Consider the following 25,875-nt stretch of genomic DNA (forward strand, 5'->3'; position numbering starts at 1 on the left):
TGATGGACACAATACCTTTATTTTATTTGTTTATTTTTATATGATGCTGGGGATTGAACCAAGTGCTTCACTCATACTAGGCAAGTGCTCTACCATTGAGCTACAACCTGCCCCCTAAGGTATTTCTTTCTATCAAAAACAAATGTGGGCCAGATGCAGTGGCACATGCCTATAATTTCAGCAAATCGGAGGGTGAGGCAAGGAGGCCAACTTCAAAATTAGAGAGACCCTGTCTCAAAATAAAAACAAAAAAGGACTGGGGGCTGGGCGTGGTGCGCACATCTATAATCCCAGTGGGCTCCAGAGGCTGAAGCAGGAGGATCATATTCAAAGCCAGCCTCAGCAAAAATGAATCACTAAGCAGCTCATGAGACCCTGTGGAGACCTTGTCTCTAACTAAAATACAAAATAGCGGGCTGGAGTTGTGGTTCAGTGGTAGAGCACTTGCCTAGCATATGTGAGTCCCTGGGTTCGATTCTCAGCACCACATACAAATAAATGAATAAAATAAAAGTCCATCAACATCTTAAAAAAAATTAAAAAAATACAAAATAGGGCTGAGGATGTGGCTCAGTGGCAGAGTTTCCCTGGGTTCAACTCCCCAAACAACAACAAAACAGGGGCTAAGGTGTAGGTCAACCATAGGAGGTCCTGCGTTGGATTCCCCAAACAAAACAAACAAAAGCCAATTATAACATGTTGAGAAAGATCCTTAAGGTAAAAAGGGAAAAAAAAAAAAAAAAACTGATAGGGGCTGGGGTTGTGCTCAGTGGTAGAGATCTCGACTCTCACATATGTGAGACCCTGGGTTCAATCCTGAGCACCACATAAAAATAAATAAGCAAAATAAAGATATTGTACCCATGGATAACTGAAAAAAAAAAAAAAATCTTTTTTTAAAACTGATAAAGAGGGCTGGGGATGTGGCTCAAGTGGTGGCGCGCTCGCCTGGCATGCGTGTGGCCCGGGTTGGATCCTCAGCACCACATACAAACAAAGATGTTGTGTCTGCCGAAAACTAAAAAATAAATATTAAAAAATTCTCTCTCTCTCTCTCTCACTCTCTCTTAAAAAAAAAAAAAAAACTGATAAAGAATAAATTTGTACTATTACAAAGAGCAGTGGTTTAAATCATCAGTGAAATAAGTTTGTTCCCTTAAAATTTTCAGGTTATCTTCATTTGATTTTAGTATAGATCTATAGTTGATTTTCATTTTTGAACATTAACTACCTCTGGAAAAGGAAGTCCTAAAGGCCCCAAACTGACTCAATCTTCCTTACTAATACACAAAAGACAGGAAGAAAACGTAAGGAGGAACAGAAGCATGTTCTTAATGTGAAGGAAGAAAAATAACTAAAACACAAATAAGCAAACTACACTTGTGACCAGGTTAGCAGTATTGATTACTTATGGATAAACTGAATCCCAGTTCCCAGGGAGAGAATCGAAGTCTGGCACGGCTCTCTAGCAACCCTTCTGGCTGGCTGAAGGAACACAGTGGGCGCTTAAAAAGTAAAGGAATAACAGCAGGATAGAGGATATCTCCCCGAAAATGCAAGGAGAATCTTGAAAGGAGGGAGAAAACGAGCAGCGCCAAAGGTCAGAAACTTCTAAAAATTATGCCTCAGAAGACAGCAAGGAGGAAGGGGAAGTAGCTAAGAAAAAAAAGGGGGGGAGGGGGACAATGACTAGCGTTACAAAAGCATTTCGTGTCCCCAGTGGGATAGAGGCAGGGGGAAGGCAATAACGGGGGAAGTACAACGTGAAAAAGAAGTAGGAAAGCCAAAATAGACTAAAGTGAATTTCTCTCGTGTTCTCTTTTCGGAGTGTCAACAGTACCAAAAGACAGACTACAAGTGCACTTCAGCTCCCGTGCAAATTGCACTTTTATAGCATCTGAAGCCAGCCTAGAACACTCTCCAAACAAGCCTTAACTCATCGGGCTTACAATCATGTACGTATAAGGACAGCATTGCAAACAAGCATTCCCAACGCCTTCTCGCGCAGAAATCTTTTCCTTCGAGCATTCCAACCTGCTGCTCCTTATTTTCTTTGACAAATATTTTTCAAGTCGTTTAAAGAGAAAAATGCCAGCATCAAAGGCATCGCCATAGGCTCCTTGCAACTCACGGTGGATTTCCGCACAAAATTCGGCCCAAAGAAGTCAAGAGATGGTGACGTGTTGCGGTGCAGGTCGAAGGAGCATCAATCAGCACGTCTGCAGCCTGCACCGAATCCCCCGCCTCCTGGGCTAAGTCAGCCTGACTCACAGAACTAGCACCCTCTCCTCTCGGCTGCTCCCGGGCTCCTGCGCAAACCCTCGCGACCAGGGCAAGAGCCTTCCTTGGGGAACCCCGGCCTCTTTCTCGCGGTTCGAGGATTTGCCCGGACCCGGAGGGGCCGTCCCCTAGGAGGAAAGAGGGAAACGTGGGGGTCCGGAGCGCAGCGATCTGCTCCTCGTCCTGAGCCCCAGCGGCCCTCGGCAGGCTGGGCCCGGTCCGCCCGCTGCCGAGCCGAGAGGAAGAGGCAGCGAGCCGCGCTCCGCGCCGCCGCCCGCACTCACCGTGGCGCAGCTGCTCGCTCTGCGCCGACCCCGCTCCTCAGCAGCGCTGCGCGCGGCTGCCGACCCCGCTGCTGCTCCCCGAGCGCAGCGCCCACTCCCGCCGCCGTCACCGCCTCAGCTTGGGTCGCTGCCGCCGCCCGGTCGCCGAAGCAGCAGTGCCGCCTCGCTTCCGCTGCTCGTCCGGGTCCCGCGAGAACTTCCCCACGCGGCCCCGCCCCGCCCCGCCCCCGCGAGACTTGCTCCGGCGGAAAAGGCCAGAGCGCAAGCGCCCCTCCTCGCCCGGGCCCCCGCAGGTAGACGTGCAGGGTGCCTTCGCGCATGCGCCAGGCCGCCCCGCAGCAGGTGGCTCCGGCGTGGCTCCGCCCCAGGTCGCTGTAACTCTTGTTAGTGCCACAGCAGATAAACACAGCTTTGCGCTGAAGGAATAACACTTTCCACGCTCTGATTATTTTCCCTGCCCTTACTATCAAACCGAGGCAGTGAGACAGGAGGGAAGAGCGATCTCCTACCATGGCGCACTCCAAATAGAGGACCAGATCTTTGAATTGTTTGGGAATCCGATTCATACAAACTGCAGTGTTAAATGAATTCATGGATTCGTTCTGTCTCTGTGTGTGTGTGTGGCGCGCGCGTGGAAATTGAACCCAGGGGTGCTCTATCACTGAACTGCATTCCAGCCCTTTTTAAATTTTTATTTGGGGACAGAACCTCGCATGTTTGCTGAGGTTGGTCTCGAACTTTCTATCTCCCTGCCTCAGCTTCCTGAGTAGCTGGGATCACAAGCGTGCGCGGCCCCTGCGCTTGGCAGGATGCGTTCTTTCACAGACCGTATGGCGCCTAATCTTTGTCAGCACTTTGCTGGATATTGAGGATAAAGCGAGAAATAGAAATCGTGACCCTCAAGCAATTCACAGCATAGAGAATTAGCAAGGAAATAAAAAGTTCTGTTCTCATTATTTGGGGAAATGCTGAGGAAGTTAAAAAGATGGCCAGGGTCTCTGCTCGCCGCAGAAATGTCTTCACAGAAAAGGCAATGTGGAACTGAGTCTTGGAGAATGAGTAGGAGGTGGACCCACAGAGGAACCGAAATTAAGGCATATCAGGCAAAAGGAATGGCACGTAAGGGCTGGGGTTGTGGCTCAGTAGTAGAACACTTGCCTAGCCTGTGTGAATCACTGAGTTTGATTCTCAGCATCACATATACATAAAATAAAGGTCCATTGACAACTGAAAAAAAGTGTGTGTGTGTGTGTGTGTGTGTGTGTGTGTATAAATAAATTGACGCTTCAGAAATTCCAATAATCTTTTTCCTGGTCAGATCTTGTCCATAAAGTTCTAGGGAACACCCTATAAAAGGGGCCCATTGGGATTGTGTTCAGCCATTGATATCCTGATTCCATATATTGATTATGGGGGCAGGAATCACTATGTCATTGTGGGTCCACAGGTGAGGTGGCTCTGCTATGCAGACCTAGAAGCCAGACACTTGTAGAACTCAAGTTGTGTTTTAAGTATTTATTTAAAATAAAAGAATCACGGCTCCCATTTTCACTTAAGCACTAGTTCCTCTTTTGTCTTATTGCAGGCTGAAGCAACCCCAAGGAATATGTTCTATGTTGGGCATTCTGCTGAAAAATAATGAAATAACACATGGAGAGAGAGGTGATACAAAGAAAAGAGGAGTAGCAGAGTGGAGGTAGGGGGACATTGGAACGGGAAGGGAGCCATGTGAGTAGGTGATGATGACCCAGTTTGGGAAATATAAAGTTCAACTCTTCAGGGGCCATACAGGTGGAAATATCCAGTATGCAGCTGAAAAGCTCAATGCATTCCTTCATTCTCCCAACATTTACAGGCATCTGTTCTACAGCACACAGGACAGCCCTTCCCAGAGTTTGCAGCTGGAAGTGGAAGTCACACCTCTGAGAATATGATGAGTGGTACTGAGAATATGATGGGTTTGGGGAGCACATAGCAGGAGCATACCTCTTCGAGGATTAGGAAAGCAGAGGAAGTGAGTTTTAGCCTGAAACCATGGTTAGCCTGAGAAAAAGAAAGCGTTCCAGGAGAAAGAAGAACATAGCATGTGAGTGAAACAGAGAAGCTCATGGGACTAGATTTTATGGGCTACTGAGACAGGGCTGGGCCACAGTTAGATTTTCTTCTTCAGAATATTTTATCACTGTTGCTGTAAAGTGGAAAATTGATTGGACTAAAATATTTATCATCTACAAGATAATGTGTCAAGTCCATTTTAAGGCCCTTAAAGATCAGCCCCTGCCTGCCAGCCCTATCCTCTCAGCCCCTAGCCAACACAAACTCCACCAATCCTAAACCACTTGTGGTTTCCGGAAAGTGCCATGATCTTTTGAATGTCCCTATCTCTGCACATGCAATTTCCTCTACTCAGTGGGTCTTCTCCCCTATATTTAGGTCTTCATATTAGTATTAGGACTTCTTCAAAATTTTTATTATACTTCCGATCATACTGCATCTTCATTTGCTTGCTGTCCCCCAACTGTCCACCCCTCCTGCCATGAGGGTCTACAAGCTTTGGGACAGACATGACTATGCCTTTTCACATATATCTCAGGACCCAGCACAGAGCATGAAGTTAACAAATGGATGAATAAATAACACAAGCTGAAAAGAGATAAAAACGTGAATACTTTTCTGTTCAGTAGTCATCTTTGAAGCTAAGAAAGTAGAAGGAGATCTCAAAAAAGATCAGATGCCCAAGAGAAGTAGGAAAAAAGAGGTGTGTGCTTCCTTTTTGAATGCAGCCTTTATAAAATAGACTCAGTATGTCTACATAAAAACATATGCTTATGGACCAGATTGGGAAGTGAACATTTAAAAGTAACAATATTTGTGTCAAAATGTTGCAATTGTGGGTGACTAAGTAGAAGTCACACCCTGGTATGAAAATCTGTTGTAGGGCTGGGGATGTGGCTCAAGCGGTAGCGCGCTCGCCTGGCATGCGTGTGATACAGGTTCCATCCTCAGCACCACATACAAACAAAGATGTTGTGTCTGCCGAAAACTAAAAAATAAATATTAAAAAATTCTCTCTCTTGGGCTGGGGATGTGGCTCAAGTGGTAGCGTGCTCGCCTGGCATGTATGCGGCCCGGGTTCGATCCTCAGCACCACATACCAGCAAAGATGTTGTGTCCGCCAAAAACTAAAAAAAATAAGTAAATATTAAAAATTTTTTTTAAAAATAAAAAAAAATAAAAAATAAAAATTCTCTCTCTTAAAAAAAGTCTTAAAAAAAAAGAAAAGAAAACCTGTTGTAACTGTAGCAAAACTTGCTAGTTGCAAACTGGCCACATCAGTCACCTCAGAATGCAAAATAATCACCAAGAGTTCTCTTTTTCCTCTCCAGGTTTATGGTCATTTTTAATCACCTGAAAGGGTTTCTGGCTTTATTTTGTGTGAGTATGGTGCTTCCACCTGCAGGTTAGAACTGGTAATTGCTCTAGAGTTTACTGCGCCTCAGAGGCCCCAAATTGTCTTAGGCACATCCTTTGAGATGTCCAAATTTCTGTTTAGTGGGAAGGAACCAGACAGTCAGTGACAGCCTCATCTTGGTCATTTGAAATTCTACTCCATTTGCCTACTTGATCTTGGAAGCTCTTCTGGAACTTCCTTTGCTTAAGTTGTAAGCCAGTACTCCTCTCAGGAATTGAGGGTTGTTCCTGATGCAGAACCAAGCAATGTGCCCCAAGTGCTGTGACTCCCCCTCCTCAGCATCTTGATCCCATTCCTATCCCTGACCTGGTGAACACCACCATCCTTCCTTGGGGTTGCTTCAGCCTGCTAAAGGGTCACCTTAGCCCGTTTAAAGCATTTATTACATTGCAGCTAGAGTGGACTTTATGAGACACAAATAAAATCATGGGGTCGCAGATAGAGACCAGGGTCCTCAGCATGCCTGTCAACTCTTAGTCATCTCCTTTTGATTGCTTTGTCACTATTGTATGCATGTGTTGTGGGGGGGGGGGGGAGGATCCAGGCTACTGGGGACAGATCCCAGGCCTTACCTGTGCTAAGCAAGTAGTCTATCACTGAGCTATACCCCAAGCTGATTTTAAAATTTTATTTTGAGACAGATTCTTCCTAAGGTGCTGAGGCTGGCTTTGAACTTGAGATCCTCCTGCTATAGCCTCCCAAATAGCTGGAACTGCAGGTGTGAAACCACCCATGCCTGGTTATCCCTATCTATTGAAAGGTTTGTTTTTTTTTTTTTTTTTTTCTGAAAAACTGCAATTCACTGACCTCCCAGTTTTTGTACGTAGTGCTCCTTTGGCTTGAATGCTTTGTTTTCCTGCCTTCCTCATCTTCACCAGGCTCTTCTCTGCCCTTTAACACCCAACTCCATTGCTATCTCTTCTGCGAAGCCTCCCCAGGTGATCTGCTTGCTCTAGTATGTTCTCAGGAGCTTCAGCACACTCCATCTTTGCTCTTTTTCTATATTTTTGTAAGTTGGTATTTCAGGCTGACTTGTGCCCCAAAGTTCATATTTGACATCCTAACCTCCCATACTTCAGAATGTGGCTGTATTTGAACCTAGGGGCTTTAGAGAGATAATTAAATTCAAATGAGTCTGTTGGATTGTTAATTCAATATGACTAGTGTCCTTTTAAAGAAGGAGATTTAGACACAGAGGTGCATCAGGAATGTACATACATTTGAAGGCAGCAAGCCAAAGAGACAGGTCTTAGGAGAAACCAAACCTACCAATGCCTTAATCTTGAACATCCAGCCTCCAGAACTGTGAGAAAGTAAGTTTTTGTTGTTTAAGCCATCTAGATTGGATTTTTTTTTTTTTTTTTTTTTTTTTTTTTTTTTGCTATGGGAGCCCTAGCAAACAAAATGCATTCACTTTCCTTCTGCCCTTTAGAATGAGTCTGTCAAAGTGGGAGCCATATCTTGTGCTCTTTGGCTGCCTGATCCATCCAACTGACAGGCATGCACCCCAACAATAGCCAAATTGACTGGCTGCCTTAAAACATGGAAGGAAGATGGAAGGAATATTAAATAAAGGTCATAGTAAAGAAAGGGAGAGAGCTTTATAGAAAAGATGAAAAGAAGAAGGGAGGAGGGGAAAGAAGAAAAGGAGGAGAGGAGAGGACAAAGACATGCTATGGTTCTTTATAGGTCCTTTGCTCAGTCATCACTAAATACATTAATATCAAAGTTTCCTATCTTTTCCTAAAATACCTATCAGTGTTCATTTTTCTTATAAAATAACAGTTACAATGAAGAATCTAGCTATAAATTTTATTTGTTTCTTATAATATATATCTCCTTTTCACCCCTTCATTTCTTTCTTCTGTTTGGCCATTCCCAAAGTCTGTTTTATCATTTATTTTTATTGTTTATTTACTCAACTAAATTTTATTGAGTGTCAGTACTGCTTGCAAGGCTTAAAACTAGGGGACAATGCATATAGTATTGATACTTAGTAAAAAAAAATTTTTTTTTTTTAAAGAGCGAGTGATAGAGGGAGAGAGAGAGAGAATTTTTTAATATTTATTTTTTAGTTCTCGGCGGACACAACATCTTTGTTGGTATGTGGTGCTGAGGATCGAACCCGGGCCGCACGCATGCCAGGCGAGCGCGCTACCGCTTGAGCCACATCCCCAGCCCGATACTTAGTAAAAATTAATTGAATAATTTTTAGTTCCAAACCTTGCACACAGGGTTAATGCTCAATGCCCTTTATCTTAGTGATAAGGCAGAGAAACAAGTGTTAATGCTCAACAAAAGTTGTATGTATCCATCTAGTTATTTTGTATCTAATGTTATAGATATTTTGTATATAACAAAATACCTGTTATTTTGTATCTATGAATGATACAAAAAAGATTTTATATCTACCTACAACAGATACAAATAGCTATAATAGAAAATTTTGTATCTATCTACAATGGCAGGGAGCACAGGCCTGTAATCCCAGCAATTGGGGAAGCTGAGACAGGAGGATTGAGAGTTCAAAGCCAACCTCAGCAAAAGCGAAGCACTAAGCAATTCAGTGAAACCCTGTCTCTAAATAAAATACAAAATAGGGCTAGGGATGTGGCTCAGTGGTCTAGTGCCTCTGAGTTCAATCATATATATGAATGACACAAAGATTTTTTTTTAACAAGCCAGTGTTAAACTAACAATCTGTAAAGTAATTGTGGTGATAAAACCAAACCCCCTAATAGTCTGATCAGCATGACAAGGCTCTAGGAGCACTGAGACTCAGATTAAGGGAGTCTAGGAGACAGAGATAACTTGAGGTTGGGAGTCCAAGAAAACTTATGGAGGAGGTGGTACCTGAGCTGTCTGGAAGAATAATAGCACTTCAATAGAAAGAGCCAGGTTGAAGCCCCTATAGACCAAATAGCAAGCTATTAAGATGGGGAAAAGTCAACAATTCTCAAATGTAGCAAATCTCAAATTTTAAAATATAAGAGAATCACCTGGAAACTGTTTACAATGTGAGTTCCAGGATCCCAGAGAAATTCAACTCATTAGGCCTGAGAGGGACCCAGAAATATGAATTTTAAATAGGCAGTTTCAGGTAATTCTGAGGCTGGACGTCTTTAGAACAGTCTTTGTGAAGGAATGCTTACAGAATAATGGACTCTTGGGGATTCCAGGATCCTCCAGTATGCCATCTCCTTTACAGGAAGCAGATGTTAATTGCCATGGGTGGGAGAGAAGTTGCGGGCTTGTTCCTTAAGTGCTGTCCCCTGGGACTTCATGCTGCCCGTGGCTGGGAAATGCCAGGAAAGTGCTTGATGTGGTCTGGGTCTGGGTTTAGGTGGATGGTACTTCACAGTGCCCAAATGTAAATAAATTTCACAAAATAAAAGCCCAAATAAGGGGCTGGGGTTGTGGCTCAGTGGTACAGCACTTGCCTGGCATGTGTGAGGCACAGGGTTCAATTCTTAGTACCACATAAAAGTAAATGAATAAAATAAAGGTCCATGGATGATGACGACGACAACAACAACAAAAAGTCCAGATTGGGGCTGGGGATATAGCTCAGTTGGTAGAGTGCTTGCCTTGCATGCACAAGTCCCTGGGTTCTATCCCCAGCACCACCACCCAAAAAATAAATAAATAAATAAATAAATTAAATAAAATAAAAAATAAAAAGTCCAGATAATCAAGTGGACTTTGGTCCCTTTGGTCCTGACATCTCTCTATAATGATGCCAGAGTCAAGTTCACAGGAGGCTGGCCCTTCTCCATTTCTTTTGTTTCAGTTCCTACATCTGTTTCCTCGGACACATTCTATTCATTAAGGAGATGGAGTCGATTCCATTTGGCTATGCACTAAAATGCAAGTGACACATCCCAAAGATGTAAATTTCCCATGTTCCTAGGTTTATGAGAAATAAGCATCAGCAACTGAATACTAGGAAGTTTCTACAAAGATGGTTTTATTATATTTTTATCTACAAAAATATTTTATCAACAAATAAAGACAGTATAAAGTCAAGGTATGCCTTGTGATGATTTGATATATGTATATGTTGTATAATGATTATCAAATGAACACACCCATCATCACCCATATTGTATACTAGATCCCCAAAACTTTTTTTAATATTTATTTTTTAATTGTATATGGACACCATATCTTTATTTTATTTTTTTATATGATGCTGAGGATCGAACCCAGGGCCTCGAATGTGCTAGGCGAGTACTCTACCGCTGAGCCACAACCCCAGCCCCCCCAGAACTTATTCTTTATGTTTGCTATTCCTTCCTTTCTTATTTCTTTATCCTTCCCTCCCTCCCTCCCTCCCTCCCTCCCTTTCTTCTTCTTCTTCTTCTCCTTCTCCTTCTCCTTCTCCTTCTCCTTCTCCTTCTCCTTCTCCTTCTCCTTCTCCTCCTTGTTATTCATCATCATCTTATTTTTCTATTTTTTTTAGTTGTGATGAACACAATACCTTTATTTTATTGTTTATTTTTATGTGGTGCCGTGGATTGAACCCAGTGCCTCACACATGCTAGGCAAGCACTTGGCCACTGAACCACAACCCTGACTCACTCATCTTATTATTCTTCTTCAGATTAGACCCAGACCCTAGCACATGTTAGGCATTGTTGTACTATTGAGCTACACACCTTTAATCCCAGCATGCATCACTAAACCTAACATAAATAAGTAAATAAATAAATTCAGATGGAAAATGTTAAGAAGTCAAGCGACAATCTCATATACAATGTTTAAAATTTTTTTAATGAATAAATTCTTTTTGGCACAGTGGCACATGCCTATAATTGCAACTGCTCAGGAGGCTAAGGAAGGAGGGCCACAAGTTTGAGGCCAGCCTCAGCAATTTAGTGAGACCCTGTCTTAAAAAAAAAAAAAAAGGCTGAACTGGGGATATAGCTTAGTTGATAAAGTTCATGCACAAAGCCTTGGGTTTAATCCTCAGCACCACAGAAAAAGGGAGGGGGGTGTTGGGGGTGTAGCTTGGTGTACAGCATCCCTGGATTCAATCCCCAGCAGCTAAATAAATAGAATAGAATAAATAGAATAGCTAGTGAGTGTCACACTAATTTGGATCCATAAAAAGTCTAACATCTTTTGAGGCTGGGGTTGTGGCTCAGTGGTAGAGCACTTGCCTAGCATATGCAAGGCCCTGTGTTCGATCCTCAGCATCACATAAAAATAGATAAATAAAATAAAGGAGTTGTGTCCAACCGTAATTGAAAATATTTTCAAAAGTCTAACATCTTTAGACACATTATTTTTTTTTAAAGAGAGAGGGAGAGAGAGAGGAGAGAGAGAGAATTTTTTTAATATTTATTTTTCAGTTCTCGGCGGACACAACATCTTTGTTTGTATGTGGTGCTGAGGATTGAACCCGGGCCGCACTCATGCCAGTCGAGCACGCTACCGCTTGAGCCACATCCCCAGCCCTAGACACATTATTTTATTTAGTATTGACAGCAAGCATATGTGGTAGATGATATCATGACCTATGCCCCTTTTAGTGTTTGTTTTTTGGTTTGCTGCTGTGCTGAAGATTGAAACCAGGTTTTTGTGCACATTAGGCAAGTGCTCTCCTCTGAGCCACATTCTGGCTGACTTATGCCCATTTTATGGGTGGGAAATTAAATATTTCTAAAAGGAAGGGGCATTTAACTCTGTTCAGCTTACTAAAGAGGATTCATAAGATGAGAACTGAGAATCAACCACTTAATTTGGCAAGACTGAGATTACTGGTGTTGACAGTCTGGGTCAAAAAGCACTTGGGAGGGCTATATATATATATATAGTCATTAAAAAAAAAGAAAGAAAGAATTCTGCTACAAAGTAGAGCAAAACATGGGGCTGGGGATGTGGCTCAAGCGGTAGCGCGCTCGTCTGGCATGAGTGCGGCCCGGGTTCGATCCTCAGCACCACATACCAAAGATGTTGTGTCCGCCGAAAACTAAAAAATAAATATTAAAAAAAAAAAAAGTAGAGCAAAACAAAGAGTGCTTGCTTGCTTAGATTTGGAGGGCCAAGGAAAGAATTTTAAATATGGTCTCTATTGTAGCCTGCTTTGTATGCTGAAGGGAAGAGAGGGGAATCTTGGATACAGAAGAGAGAAGAAGAAATTGAGGAGCAATATCTTTGAACTTCACCCATTTTTCATGGACCAAAGAAGCATATATGAGAACAGATATAGAGCACTGGGTGGCAGTGGTATTGGGAAGATGAGCTCTTGCTATTCTGATAATTTCTCTTTTCTCAATTTAATGAGAATGAGAAATACCTGGGAGAGAGAGAGGGGGAACCATGCAGGAGAGTTGAGGAAACTGTACTTCTAGACCTTCACAGGTAGTGCAGAGGGCCCCCTCAAACTTATAGTTGTCAACTTAAAATAGACTACTCAGTCTAGTCAAGTGTTTGTTTGTTTGTTTGTTTTTGAGATACTGGGGATTGAACCCAGGACCTGGCACATGCTAGGCAAGTGCCCTACCACTAATCTACATTCCCACTCCACAGCTGTGTTTTTGACCAGTCAAATTCAGCTACCTTGTTGCAGATTCAGGCAGGTATAATCTCTTTTAACCAGAGCGGCTAAGGGTGTCAAGGATGCATGCAGGGTAGTGGATATGGTGCTAGGACATGCAATCCAAACCAGATTACAGAAAGAAAGAAGAAAAGAAAGAGAGTAATAGTGCTTAATGGCTACAGAATTTTCAATTTGAAATGATGAAAATTTCCGGATATGAGCTGCGTGTGGTGGTTCACACCTGTAGTCTCAGTTACTTGGAAAACTATGGCAGGAGGATCACTTGAGCCTAGGAATTCAGGGCCAGCCTGTGCAACATAGTGAGACCCTGTATCTTTAAAAAAACAAACTAAGCCAAAACAAAAGTTCTGGAGATGGTTAGTAGTGAAGGTTATACAATAGCGTGAAGGCACTTAATGTCACTAATGGTACAGTTTAAATGATAAATTTTATGTTATGTATTTCTTATCATATTTAAAATTATTTAATACTAAGATTTTTTTTAGAAGTATCTGGCTGGGTGCAGTGGCACACACCTGTAATCCCAGTGACTCAGGAAGCTGAGGTGGGAGGATTGCAGGTTGAGGCCAGCTTCAGCAAATTAGCAAGACCTTGTCTTAAAATAAAAAATAAAAAGGATTAGAGATGTGACTCAGTGGTTAAGTGCCCATGGGTTCAACCCCCAGTACAAAAAAAAAAAAAAAAAAAGTCTTTTTTCTTCCCCTGGTACTGAGAATTGAACTTAGGGCCTGTTTATGCTAGGCAGGCACTGAGCTACATCCCCAACCCTTTTGATTTTGAAATGGGGGTCTCCCTAAGTTGACCAGTCTGGACTTGAAATTGTGATCCTCCTGCCTCAGGCTCCCAAGTAACTGGAATAACAGGTGTGCACCACTATGCAGGGTTCAAAATGTTTCTTTCTTTTTTTATCTTTTTTTTTTAATTTATTATATGTGGTGCTGAGGATCAAACCCAATGCCTCACGCATGCGAGGCAAGTGCTCAACCACTAAGCTAAGACTCCAGTCCTCAAAGTGTTTCCTAATCATCCATCACCTTTTAGCTGAATGTGATGGTGCACACCTATAATACCAGCGGTTCAGGAGCCTGAGGCAGGAGGATCACAAGTTCAAAGCCAGCTTCAGCAACTTAGTGAAATCCTAAGCAACTCAGAAAGACCCTGTCTCTAAATATAAAAAGGGGCTGGGGATGTGACTCAGCTGATAAGTGCCCCTGGGTTCAATCCAATCCTCAGTACCAAAAAAAAAAAAAAAAAAAAAAAAAAAAAGTCACTTTTTATACACTGATGTCTCATTTTCCCTCCATTCCCATAATTATTAAAATCGTATCAGGTTACATCTTTTAGTTGTTTTCTCTTAAGATCTTTGTTCTCAGTCATCCATTGATCTAAAAAAAAAATAGTCAACACCTTGTAGATTATCACCATTATTCCTTTTCTTTCTTTCTTTTTTAATGTTATTCGTGTGTGTGTGTGTGTGTGTGTGTGTGTGTGTGTGTGTGTGTGTTTTGGGAATGAACCCAAGGCCTCTAGCATACTGACATGCACTCTACCTCTGCCACTGAGCTACACCCTTGGGACCATCATTTCTTCTTTCTTTTTTTTTTGGGGGGGGAGGGGAGGGGAGCAGGGAAGGTACTGGGGATTGAACCTCGAGCCACATCTCCAGCCAGCTGTTTTTGAGTGAGGACCTTGCTAAATTGCTTAGGGTATCCCTAAGCTCCTGAGGCGGGCCTTGAACTTGCAATTTTCCTGGCTCAGCTTCCAGAGCTGCTGGGATTATAGACACGCGCCACCCCGCCCCACCTATTGTTTCTTTTATGAAGTCTTAAGGCCCCTCCAGAGAGAAGACATCCTCCTGCCAACCCATAGCCAAGCAGATTGAACCGCTGGCAGAAAAGTAGCTCTAGCAGCACTCAAGACAATCATTGCCAAGGCCAACTTGGGCACATCCAAACACATTTAGTGGTTTTGTGTATTACATGAAAGCATACTTCAGTCTTAATTAGCAAGTGGAATAACTTCAAGCTGCTTGTGTTGTCATTCCTCCTTGTTATCATCAACCACAGGATAATTAGTGAGGGAAAGAATCTAGAGGCTTCTGCTGGGACGAGGAGTCCAGCAGTTCTTGGGTGATTCTGATGTAAATTGAAAAATTGGGCAAGTCCCGTCGGTTGCCATTAGGTGTCACCCTAGACAGGCAGAAGCTACTCTGGAGGTTGTAGAAATAACTAACTGTAAAGGAATGCTGCCGTTTGGCTCCAAAAATGGATTTGACCTCGCTTCTGGGACTTACTGTTCTAGGAGTGCCAGGAAATGTTATTTGCCAGGTCCCAGCGATGGAGTGTGGAGGAAATATCCAGTTGCACCCTGTGCAATGGAAACCCTACTTCCCTGGAACCAAAACAGAAATAGGACCGAATAGTCCTCCCCTCTCACCCTCCCTAAACCCTAAGTCTTTGTTAACCACAGGTTTGAATTCTTTGTGGTTATGAAGGGACAGAACTAATATTTTCTCATTTATTAATAAACTCCACAGCTTTTTTCCATTTTCCTCTTTCTTGAATGAATGAAACAACTTCCACTTCTTCTGTACTGTTGTGTTGGTGTTAAGGCCCAAGGGCAGGAAGTTGGGGAATTATTCTGTCTTCACTTCTCAAACTTTTTCAGATGTAGATAATTCGGTGGTGAGGTCCGGTGTCCTTCTATCTGGTAGCAATCATCAATGTCTGAAAGTTTTCTCTGAAGAGCCAAAATGAATTAATGCATGTAGTATGTTTCCCTTGGGGTCTGGCCCACAGTGAGCTCTTAAGGAATGCTAGCTGTCACTATCATCATCATCATCACCTCTGGACCATGACACGAAGATACATTGTCATCAGGATATAGGGGGATACTGGTTGCAAGGATGCAAGGCCACCCCAAATTTCCACCTACAGAGGCTGGGCCACCTAAACCAGGCTGCAATTGGAGCAAACCCCTGCCTGAGCTCTGTGACCACAGAAGGTGGGTAGCATGGCATAATAAAACTAATAATTTTGGTGTCACAGACATCATTTATTGGCTGTGTGTTATACGCCAATATAGCTAAAGGTTTTAATTGCCAACTAGAATATCGACTCCACTACCTGCCTCTAACCCTTCTTATTATTAGCAACACAATTAGGAAGAGAACTAACTATTGTTGAATACCAATTGTGGTTTAGGGCTTGGAGCTAAACACTTGGAATAATTAATTGCATCTAACTTCACTAAGCCTCAAAGTCCTCATCAGTAAAGGTGTTAGGGTGTTTTGAGACATAGTCAATGATGTTCTTGCTTTCTGCAGGCTTGTTTTATTTGAAAATAGTATTGGACTGCTTGCAAATCAACTCTAAAGCTTTTTGCTTTCCCAATTCCCTTTCTGTTTTTCTGTAGCTTAGTGTTTTATGAGACTTCACTCAGTCACAAAGCCCTTGGAAGTTTACTAATACCTCCTCTGTTCTGCTCTGAGCAGCAAAGAAGTAAAGCAATTTGCTCCAGAGTTTTGCTGGCAGCTTTTCTGGGGCTAGGAATCAACCAGTTCTCAAATATTTGGCTCTGCTTAAGAAATCAAATCTCCATCCTCTCCCAAATTAACATGAGCATTTGCTCTTTAGGAAAATTAAATCTCCATAAGCATTGTGAGCCAATATCTATATAAATACCAAAACTGCCTAGCAACCAGGAGGGACGTCTTTACTCACTTTGATATTTAAGTATGTCAGATGGGGAAAATTTTTCTACTTTCTATAGCTGTGTTTATATACACCAGGCTGAAGATGAATCAGGCGAGCAACTCCAAATGCATAGAGGATGCAAGGGATGTGAAAAATACAGTAAAAGGTGCTGTAAGATGGGTGGTGTAGCTTAGTGGTAGAGCACTTAGCATGTCTGAGGCACTGTTAAGATCCTCAGTACTGCATAAAATAAAGGTATTGTGTTCATCTACAACTAAAAAAATAATTTTTAAAAAATGCTATAAGAGGCTGTGGTGTAGTTCAGTGGTAGAGCACTTGCGGAGCATGCCTGAGACCCTGGGTTCATCCCTAGCACAGAAGAAGAGAAAAAAAAAAAGCCATGTAGCAGTTCCTCCCCCCCCCCAACCCCCTCTCTCTTTTTAGTACTGGGGATTGAACCTGGGGTGCTCTACCACTGAGCTACATCCCCAGCCCTTTTTATGTATTGTTTTGAACTAGAATAGAATCTCACTAAGTTGCCAAGGCTGGCCTTGAATTTGCCATCCTCTTGCCTTAGCCTCCTGAATAGCCAGAATACAGGTATGCACTACCATGCTGGCTCTTTTTTATTTTTTTATTTTTTTATTTTTTTAGTTGTTGATGAGCCTTTATTTTATTTATTTGTATGTGGTGCTGAGAATCGAACCCAGTGCCTCATGCATGCTAGGCAAGCGCGTTACCACTGAGCCACAACCCCAGTCCCATTTTGTGTTTTTTTTTTTTCCTGATATTCTGCGCATAGAAATTTCTACACCAGCCTCTGGTCTGGCTTGGATGCCATGAAAAGAGAGGCCTGAACCACAGGAGTAGTTGAGAAGTTAGAAACTGAATGTAAATGAAAGAACTTGGATGGGCTTTCATTTGGTATTAAAGGGACAAAGTGTCTTCAAGTACAAACAGGTGGTGGAAGATAATCATTACCATGTTCCTTATTTTTTTAAAAATATTTATTTATTTATTTTAGTTTTCGGCAAACACAACATCTTTGTTGGTATGTGGTGCTGAGGATCGAACCCGGGCCGCACGCATGCCAGTCGAGCGCGCTACCGCTTGAGCCACATCCCCAGCCCCTTATTTGTTAGAAACCAGACAAATTCTAGTGAACTCAGCTTAGATCCAAGTGGAATCTTTTTTTGTATTGAACCCAAGACCTCACGCATGCTAGACAAGTATGGTTCTACTGAGTTACACCTCTATCCCTTTTTATTTTATTTTGAGACAGTCTCACTAAGCTGCCACTGGCCTTGAACTTGCAATCCTCCTCCAAGTAGCTGGGATGACTGGCCTGCGCCACCACACCCTGCTAAGTGGGATTTTTTTTTTTTTTAAAATGTTTTTAATGTATGGACCTTTATTTTATTAATTTATTTATATGTGATGCTAAGAATTGAACCCAGTACCTCACGCATGCTAGGCAAGCACTCTATCACTGAGCTATAGCCTCAGGATTTTTTTTTTTTAACATGAAAGTTGAATACTGGACTATGTTATTGAGGTTGCAGAATCTCTTTCTTTTTTTCATTCTTTATTTCATATTTTTTAGTTGTCAATGGACCTTTATTTTATTTATTCATATGTGGTAACGAGAATCAAACCCAGGGCCTCACACATGCTGGACAAGGGCTCTACCACTGAGCCACAACCCCAGCCCCAGAATCTCTTTCAGTTGGGATGATTAAATACCTGTTTGGCAAAGGAGTAAACTCTCATAGCTGTACTAGCAGTTGCCCTATTAACAGTGTGGCAACAAATATCCTCATTTGGATATAGCTCAGTTGGTAGAGTGCTTGCCTTGCATACAAAAGGCCCTAGGTTCAATCCCCAGCACCCCCCCCCCCACAACACACACATGCCATAACAAACAGGTGCATCATAGGACTTAAGCTACCTAAAACTTACCAAGTGGATACTAGATAAATATAAGCTCTGTGCATTTTACAGAACAGAAATGGGACTGCAGCAGCCAGGGAAAGATATGGGAAGGAATCCTGGCTTTTTTTTCATTTGGTCTCTGATCATTGTCTCTTCTACTCCATCCTTTGGTCCCTCAGCAGCTGAAGGCAGAGCTATGTGACCCCAAGTATCTCTGTCCTGGAGGAAAGAAGAGAACTTAAACCAGAGGGGAATGTCAATAATGAGGGCTTGGCAAATGCAGAATGCTGGGAATGAGCCACAGTTCAGAGTTCAGATCTGGAAGCTTGGCGTGGCCCCACCCTGACATCCTTCATGAAAGGCAAAGCCAGAAAACTCCCTGGGAAGGGCTGTCTGCTTTAGGAGCTGTGAATCCTACTTCTGAATCACATTGCTTTTCTGAGCTGTGTGTCTTATTATAGCTAAAAGAGTTTATCCAGTCTGGATCAGGCCACAGAGAACTAAACATGTATCAAAATACTCCCTTTGTAATCCTAGTGACTTGGGAGGCTGAGGCAGGAAGATCACACGTTTGAGGCCACCTCAGCAACTTAGCAAAGCCCTAAGCAACTTAGCGAAACCCTGTCTCCAAATAAAATTTTAAAAGGACTGGGGATGTAACTCAGAAGTAGAGCACCCATGGGTTCAATCCCCAGTACTGGAGAAAAAAATCCTGCCTAACCTTGGGGTCCAACAAAACCAAACAGGCTGCTGTCTTCATTACCACACTCCTCTGCACAACAACACTGCCATCACAGTGCTCTGCAAAGCTAGTTTCCCTCCAAAGTTAATTCTTAAGCTAATGAGAATTTCTGGAAAGATACTCAGGAAACTCATAAAATTTAGTTGCCCTAGAAGAAGAGAACGAGGGTAGGAAGGAGACATCCTTTTCACCATACACCTCTTTATATCTTCCGAATTGCTTACGTGCATGCACTACCTATTTCAAAATAAATACAGTAAATTTTTAAATGTAAGATTTGTAAAACTCAGAGTGGAATTTAACTGAGCTCTTTCTCCTCCAAATTATGCTTCTTACCCTTTTTCAGGTCCCCATTTCACTAATGATCACAGCGAGCAGCTGATAGCTGTGCTTCATATCTTCTGTTCATGATCTCATTTCAGAAGTGACTGGGAGGTTTACTATTATTCAGATTCTACAGATGAGGAAACTGAGGCTTAGAGATAGGTCCAATAGCCAGTCTATATCAGATGCAAAATTCAAACCTGGGTCTGTCTGACTAACCACAGCTGGTAGCCCCCTCCACCTATTGCCTCTGTGGCTGTGAGAATGTTCACTGGAGTATTAAACTGTAGCAAACATATTAAGAACTTTCTCACAAGCTCCGTTGATCAAACCAAATCCCTAAATGTCTCTAAAGTAATAAAGTACGTGCAATGTGCGCTCTTTGCCTAATAAGAAAGCTGGGTGTATGTGTTCCTTTTTGTTTGTTTGTTTTTATTTTGGGAGTGGTGGTAGTGCTAGGAATCAAACCCGAGAGGGCCTCACACATGCTAGGCAAGTACTCTATTACTGAGCTACACACCCAACCCTGGGTGTATGCTTTTCTTGTTGGGGGCACAAAGTATTTCTAGAGAATGACTGACTAGCTAGTCTGTCAAAGTATGAGGCATCTGATCTCCCATAACCAAATCCTGGGCAAGGACCCTCTCAGTGGGACACATCAGAAGCAGTATTCAAATGGCAAAGGGACCCTGTGGATTGAGACACACCAATCCTATTTCTGGCTCAGAGCAAAGCTGTGGGGACTCTAGCAGCCCCACAAGAGGACAAGCCCCTGCCTTACTGGTAGTTTCTATGGACACAGAAGAAAGGACAGGATTGCAATGAAAAACAACCACATGAGCCTGCAACTTGAGATGCAGCTGCAGAGGCCAGGTGGAATAACAGCTGATGATGCATCACACACGCTCACAAAAACCCGGCTGCCGCAAGTGAGGAAAGGGGTTTCAAAAACAATCATCAATTATGTCAACTTTTTAGGGTGACAATCAAAGCAGGGATCTGGTAATCAACCTGCCTTTCTTCATGCAGCTTATTCACACTGTTAAGGGGAAGCTTTATTGGAGTCTACTTTATATACTTCTTTGCAGTTCAAACCTATCTTCACATGCATTATATCATTTGATCAAGTAAAGATCTTGCCTTCCTCTAGTCCTGGTGTGCAATAAGCTCTCTTTCTACACTCTTCTAACAGGCAGCTCAGGGATGCCTTTGAGGAACAGACCCTGGGAAGCAGCAACAAGCAGAGTTCTAGGTCTGTGGGCTCTGTCTAGGGTAGAGTATTTGGGGACATTTACTCCATTTTAAACAATGAGGGTCATGGTTAGTCAGTGTTGGCACTAGGAAATTTGTGAAAGAGATTTCTTCTGTTTTCCTTTTCAAGTTTGCATTCATCACGCTCTCGAAATTATGCAAGCCAGAGCATCCACTGGAATGAGCCAGGTGCCTGAGAAGCAGAAGCTCAGGCTGACAGGGACAGCCTGAGCCAGGGGACCTTGTTCTCTCCCAGTGCCTACCTGTCTCCACCCAATAAAGCCCAGCCCCCCCCCCCCCACATTGTGAAGGACAGCCCTCATTCCAATGACATGACCCTGAACTTCTGATTAAGAGTTTTAGAAAAGATTTAAGTTAAGAGTATATAATGGCTGCCAGAAGCCTTCTTTGGGAAAGCACATGTTCTCATAGAGCAGTTTTCTTAACCTTTTAATTTTCATTATTTTCCCCCAAAGAGAAAAAGCAAATTGAATTCTCCTTAATGAAAGAAATTAAATACTTAGAAATAAGATATTTTTTTTTTTTTTGGATAGAGTTGAGCTTTGGAGGGTCACAAGCTATTGTAACATCTGAAAGTTTTTCATCTTCCAAGAACCAGTTTTTTTCCTTTTTAGGGGAAATATTGCTGTCCCCGCTCTCCCTACATTGAGAACACATGTCACAAGGAAATCCAAAAAGTTTTCTTAGAGGAACACCATTGATCATCTTAGATGGCCAAGTATGCACAACTCTTCTGATTAAGCCCAGGGCTTTATGCATGCTAGGCAAACACTACCACTGAGCTAGATCCCCAGCCCTTTTTATATTTTATTTTGAGACAGGGCCTCACTAAGTTTCCCATGTTGGCCTCAACCTTGCAATCCTCCCACCTCAGCCTTCTGAGTAGCTGGGATCATGGGCATGTGCCATTGCACCTGACATATTTTCTTGTGTAACAATATATATTCTTGTCTTTTTTCTAGTCAAGTAAATTTGGCCATAATCACTTTGTTTCTGTTTGAAAATCTGTGGCCCACATATTGATATCTTTCTTCAAATTGCTCCTCTGCAATCCTGGAATAGCCTGGTTGCCTCTCAAGGATAAAGAAAACAGGGTTTGTCGGGTACAGTGGCACAGGCCTGTCATAATAGCTACTCAAGAGTCTGAGACAGGGGCTGGGGATGTGGCTCAAGTGGTAGCGTGCTCGCCTGGCATGCATGTGGCCCAGGTTCGATCCTCAGCACCACATACCAACAAAGATGTTGTGTCCGCCGAGAACTAAAAAATAAATATTAAAAATTCTCTCTCTCTCTCTCTCTCCCCTCTCTCACTCTCTCTTTAAAATAAATAAATAAATAAATAAAATTCTCTCTCTCTCTCTCTCTCTCTCTCTCTCTCTCTCTTAAAAAAAAAGAGTCTGAGGAGGATCACAAGTTCAAGGCCAACTGGGTAACTTAGCAAGACCCTGTTTCAAAAGAAAATATAAAAAGTATTGGGGTTCAGTCCCTAGCACCAAAAACAAAACAAAACAAAGCAAAAACCCTCCAAGGTTGCATACTGTACCTTGAAGCTAAGCTGGGATTTTCCCTTCTAGTCTAGAAGCTGGAATGGCACATTCAATCAGCTGGGATCCCCAGGGGTGGGTGCAGCAGGCATAGTATGCCCCCTCTCCTTGCAAACCAGACAGCAATGGAAAGGCAGCCTAGTCCCTCCTGCTGTGAAAAGGGTGTGATGAGTGACAAGCTTAGAGTTTATTTTCAGCTTCAGCCGGTAGCCCATTCACTGTGTGACCCTGAGTGAAATCGCTTAGCCTGGTTGTCCCACATTTCTGCTTTCCAGAAGATAGATATAATGTTGCCAAATCTGCAGCTCACTTCACAGGGAGGGCCTAAGAAGGGAAGTCCCTGGGGAAAAACTCTGGAGGCCCCCAAAGAAATGTGTGTAAATTCAAGGGTTTATTACCCAAACTGCAAATAGGTCTGAACTTCAGTCCAATAAAGACATGCAGAGAGTTCTAAAGTTCATTTGATCCTGAACAACACACTAACCACACCCCATGATAAAATCAAAACTAACCAAGGCAACAACCTCTGTTTGTTGGCCTTTTTCCCCACAAGACAAACTGCTTAGGGCAGGGTTGTCTCCCCTCAAGCACACGAGTGCACCTGTGTTTATTAGCTGACGTGGATCACACAGCCATTACTATGCAGCTGGCCCCTGAGCCCATCACCCTGGAAAAGGTGGCAAAGATGAAGGAATACAGACAGTTGGGACATCTGACACCACCAGGTCATGTGATCGATGTCATCTAAAAGATACATTTCAAAGCAGCCCCTTCTCGGAACTTTCTGCCCTTTTTCTAAGAACCATTGATCTAGTAGGTCCCATAGCCAACTTCCATTCATCTATGCAAGCCAATCCTGGAAGGTGGACAGGCAGTCCAGATGGACAAGCAGCCATCATTGCAGGTGGCCACAGACCCAGTCCTAAGGGGCTGATAAGGTGGCATGAACATGTGCTGAAGGGTTGGGAAAGGAACTAATGAGTCCTCAGTTGCACTTGATCATGAAACGACCAGTTGTTCTCAACAGGGATATTATACTCCCAGGTTTTTACAGGACCTCTAAACATCAACCTGCCACCTTGAAAAGTCCTGCTGTTGATCAGAAGGGGTGCTGGGCAAAATGGTGTAGGGAACTGACACAAACCCATTACTTCTCTTAGAAGACATGAGGGATGATTATCAATAAGGGGTGTGCAGATGGCAACCCTATTGCCTCTCAGAGCATCTTCTATCAAGTCTTCTCAGAGGCCACCTCTCAGATTTTAGTGTACCCAAAAGTGATCAGGTACTGGGGTCAGGCAGGTGCTAACTGCTAACCAAGAATCTCAGGCCAAACTGGTGATGGATTCACTCACTCTAGGAGGCGGTAGAACAAAGCAATTAAGAACCTGGGCTTTATGCTGACATGAGCCAGCAATTCCACTCCCAGGCATCTACCTGAAAGAAATGCAAATACATGTCCATACAAACACTCCTACATGAATCCTCACAGCAGCATGATTCATAATAGCCAAAAAGTGGAAACAGCCCAAATGCTCATCAATGGATGAATGGATAAACAAAATCTATCCATGTCATAGAATATTATTCAACACAAAAGGAATGAAGCCCTCATATATGCTACAACCCAGATGAGCCTTGGGAACACCATGCTATGTAAAAGAAGGCCGTCACAAAAGGCATGTGTTGTGTGATTCCATTCCATTATGTTAATGTTCAGAATGATGAAGCCCTAACCCCCGAGGTGGATTAGTGATGCCTTGGTGAGGGAGAAGTGTGAGGGGCATGGAAGCGATTGCTAAAGGGTGCAATGTTTCTTTCTGGGGTGATGAAAATATTCTGAAATTGGTTGTGTTGATGGCCACATACTTCATGAATATAATAAGCACCATTGAATGGTATACTTAAAATGGAGAAGTTTTATGTGAGTTATATCCCAATAAAACTTTTTTTTAAGATGGATAGACAGACAGATAGATAGATAGATAGAGATAGAGATAGATAAATAAAAGAAAGAAAGAAAGAAAGATAGATAGATAGATAGATAGATAGATAGATAGATAGATAGATGAAGATGCTGGCCTCTGGAGATAGACTGGGGCTGACTGAAATCCTGCTCTTGCATGTTTTGACTGTGAGACATGATGGCAAGTTACTTTGACTCTGGGCCTCAGTTTTATCATCTCTAAAATGAGAAAGATAGCTGTTGTTTTTTGTTTTTGAGCCTGGGTCTTGCTCTCTGTCCAGGCTGGACTCAAGATCATCATTTTCTTGCCTCAATCTCCTGAGTAGTTGGAATTATAAGGATAAGCCATTGCACCCTCTCTAGAATAACAGTTACTATAAAAGAAGAATGAGAACAGCAGGGCATGATGACACATGCCTGCAATCCTGGTGACTTGGGAGGCTGAGGCAGGAGGATCAGCCTCGGCAACTTAATGAGACTCTGTCTCAAAATAAAAAATTAAAAGGCCTGGGGATGTAGTTCAGTAGTACAGCATTGCTAGGCTCAATGCCTAGTACTGCAGAAAAAGAAAAGAAAGGAGATTTAGCAAGCATGAAGTCAGAATTAGGAAGCTTTTTATTATACTGGAGATTGAACCCAGAGACGCTCAACCACTGAGCTACATCCTCACAGTTATATCCCCACAGTTCTTTTTTTTTTTAATTAAAAAAAATTAGTTGTAGTTGGACACAATCCTTTTATTTATTTCTTTAAATATGTTTTAGTTGTAGATGGACACAACAACTTTATTTTTTTTAAAAGAGAGAGTGAGAGAGGGAAGAGAGAGAGAGAGAGAGAGAGAATTTTTAATATTTATTTTTTAGTTCTCGGCGGACACATCCTTGTTGGTATGTGGTGCTGAGGATCGAACCCGGGCCGCACGCATGCCAGGCGAGCGCGCTACCGCTTGAGCCACATCCCCAGCCCAACTTTGTTTATTTTTTAATGCATTTTTATGTGGTGCTGAGGATCGAACCCAGTGCCTCATACATTCAAGAGAAGCATTTTGCCACTGAGCCACAACCCCAACCCTTTGTATTTATTTTTATATGGTGCTGAGGAACTAACCCAGGGCCTTACATGTGCTAAGTGAGAGCTCTACCACTGAGCCACAACCCCAGCCCTTCCCCACAGTTCTTTTTATTTTTTATTTTGAGATAGAGTCTTGCTAAATTGCTGAAGGTCTCAATTGCTGAGGCTGGCCTTACACTTGCCACCTCCTGCCTCAGCCTCCTGAGTTACTGGGATTACAGGCATGTGCCACCACCTTGGTGCAGATGGCTAATCTTGTGGATGCTGCATCAGACCATGGAAAACCCTTCCTTCACTTGTTCACTAAAGTGACATGACTGTGCTGGGCACTGCTCTATGTGTTGAGAGAAACAGCGATAACCAGAATGGACCTAACTTCTGGCTCCTCCAAAGATTACATCCCAGTGGAAGAAGACTGGCACTACATGAATACACAAGAAAATTTGGAGGTGGAGATCAGTATCCTGAAAAATACAAAGTTGGCCTGATGGAGATGGATGTGCATTAGGTTGGAGGCCAGGGGAGCAATTTTGGAGAAGGGTACATTCTGCTTATGGGGTCTTCTCAGGGAAAGGTATGTTGGCTGTGGAACAGCTGCTACACAGGTTCTGAAGCATGGACGTGCTGGGCATGTTGGAGAAAAAGAAAGAAGGCCAGGCTGGTGGAAGCATGTGGAGCAGGGGAGAGTGGCAGGAAGTAAGGTTGGATATGTAGGAAGGGCCTCAGGG

The 25,875-nt window shown here is 42.8% G+C and overlaps 1 protein-coding gene across 1 annotated transcript in view; it reads right to left on the reverse strand.

Moving 5' to 3' along the window:
* Positions 1–2,751, reverse strand: part of GRB2 (growth factor receptor bound protein 2) — a 69,216-nt gene extending 66,465 nt beyond the window's left edge. The window contains exon 1 of the mRNA XM_081270499.1: positions 2,565–2,751. The gene's annotated coding sequence lies outside the window, so the exon portion shown is untranslated. The remainder of the gene's footprint in view (positions 1–2,564) is intronic.
* Positions 2,752–25,875: the final 23,124 nt, after the last annotated feature.

The sequence above is a fragment of the Spermophilus citellus genome (genome assembly GCF_964194105.1).
Source record: "Spermophilus citellus genome assembly, chromosome: 17".
Lineage (NCBI taxonomy): Eukaryota > Metazoa > Chordata > Mammalia > Rodentia > Sciuridae > Spermophilus > Spermophilus citellus.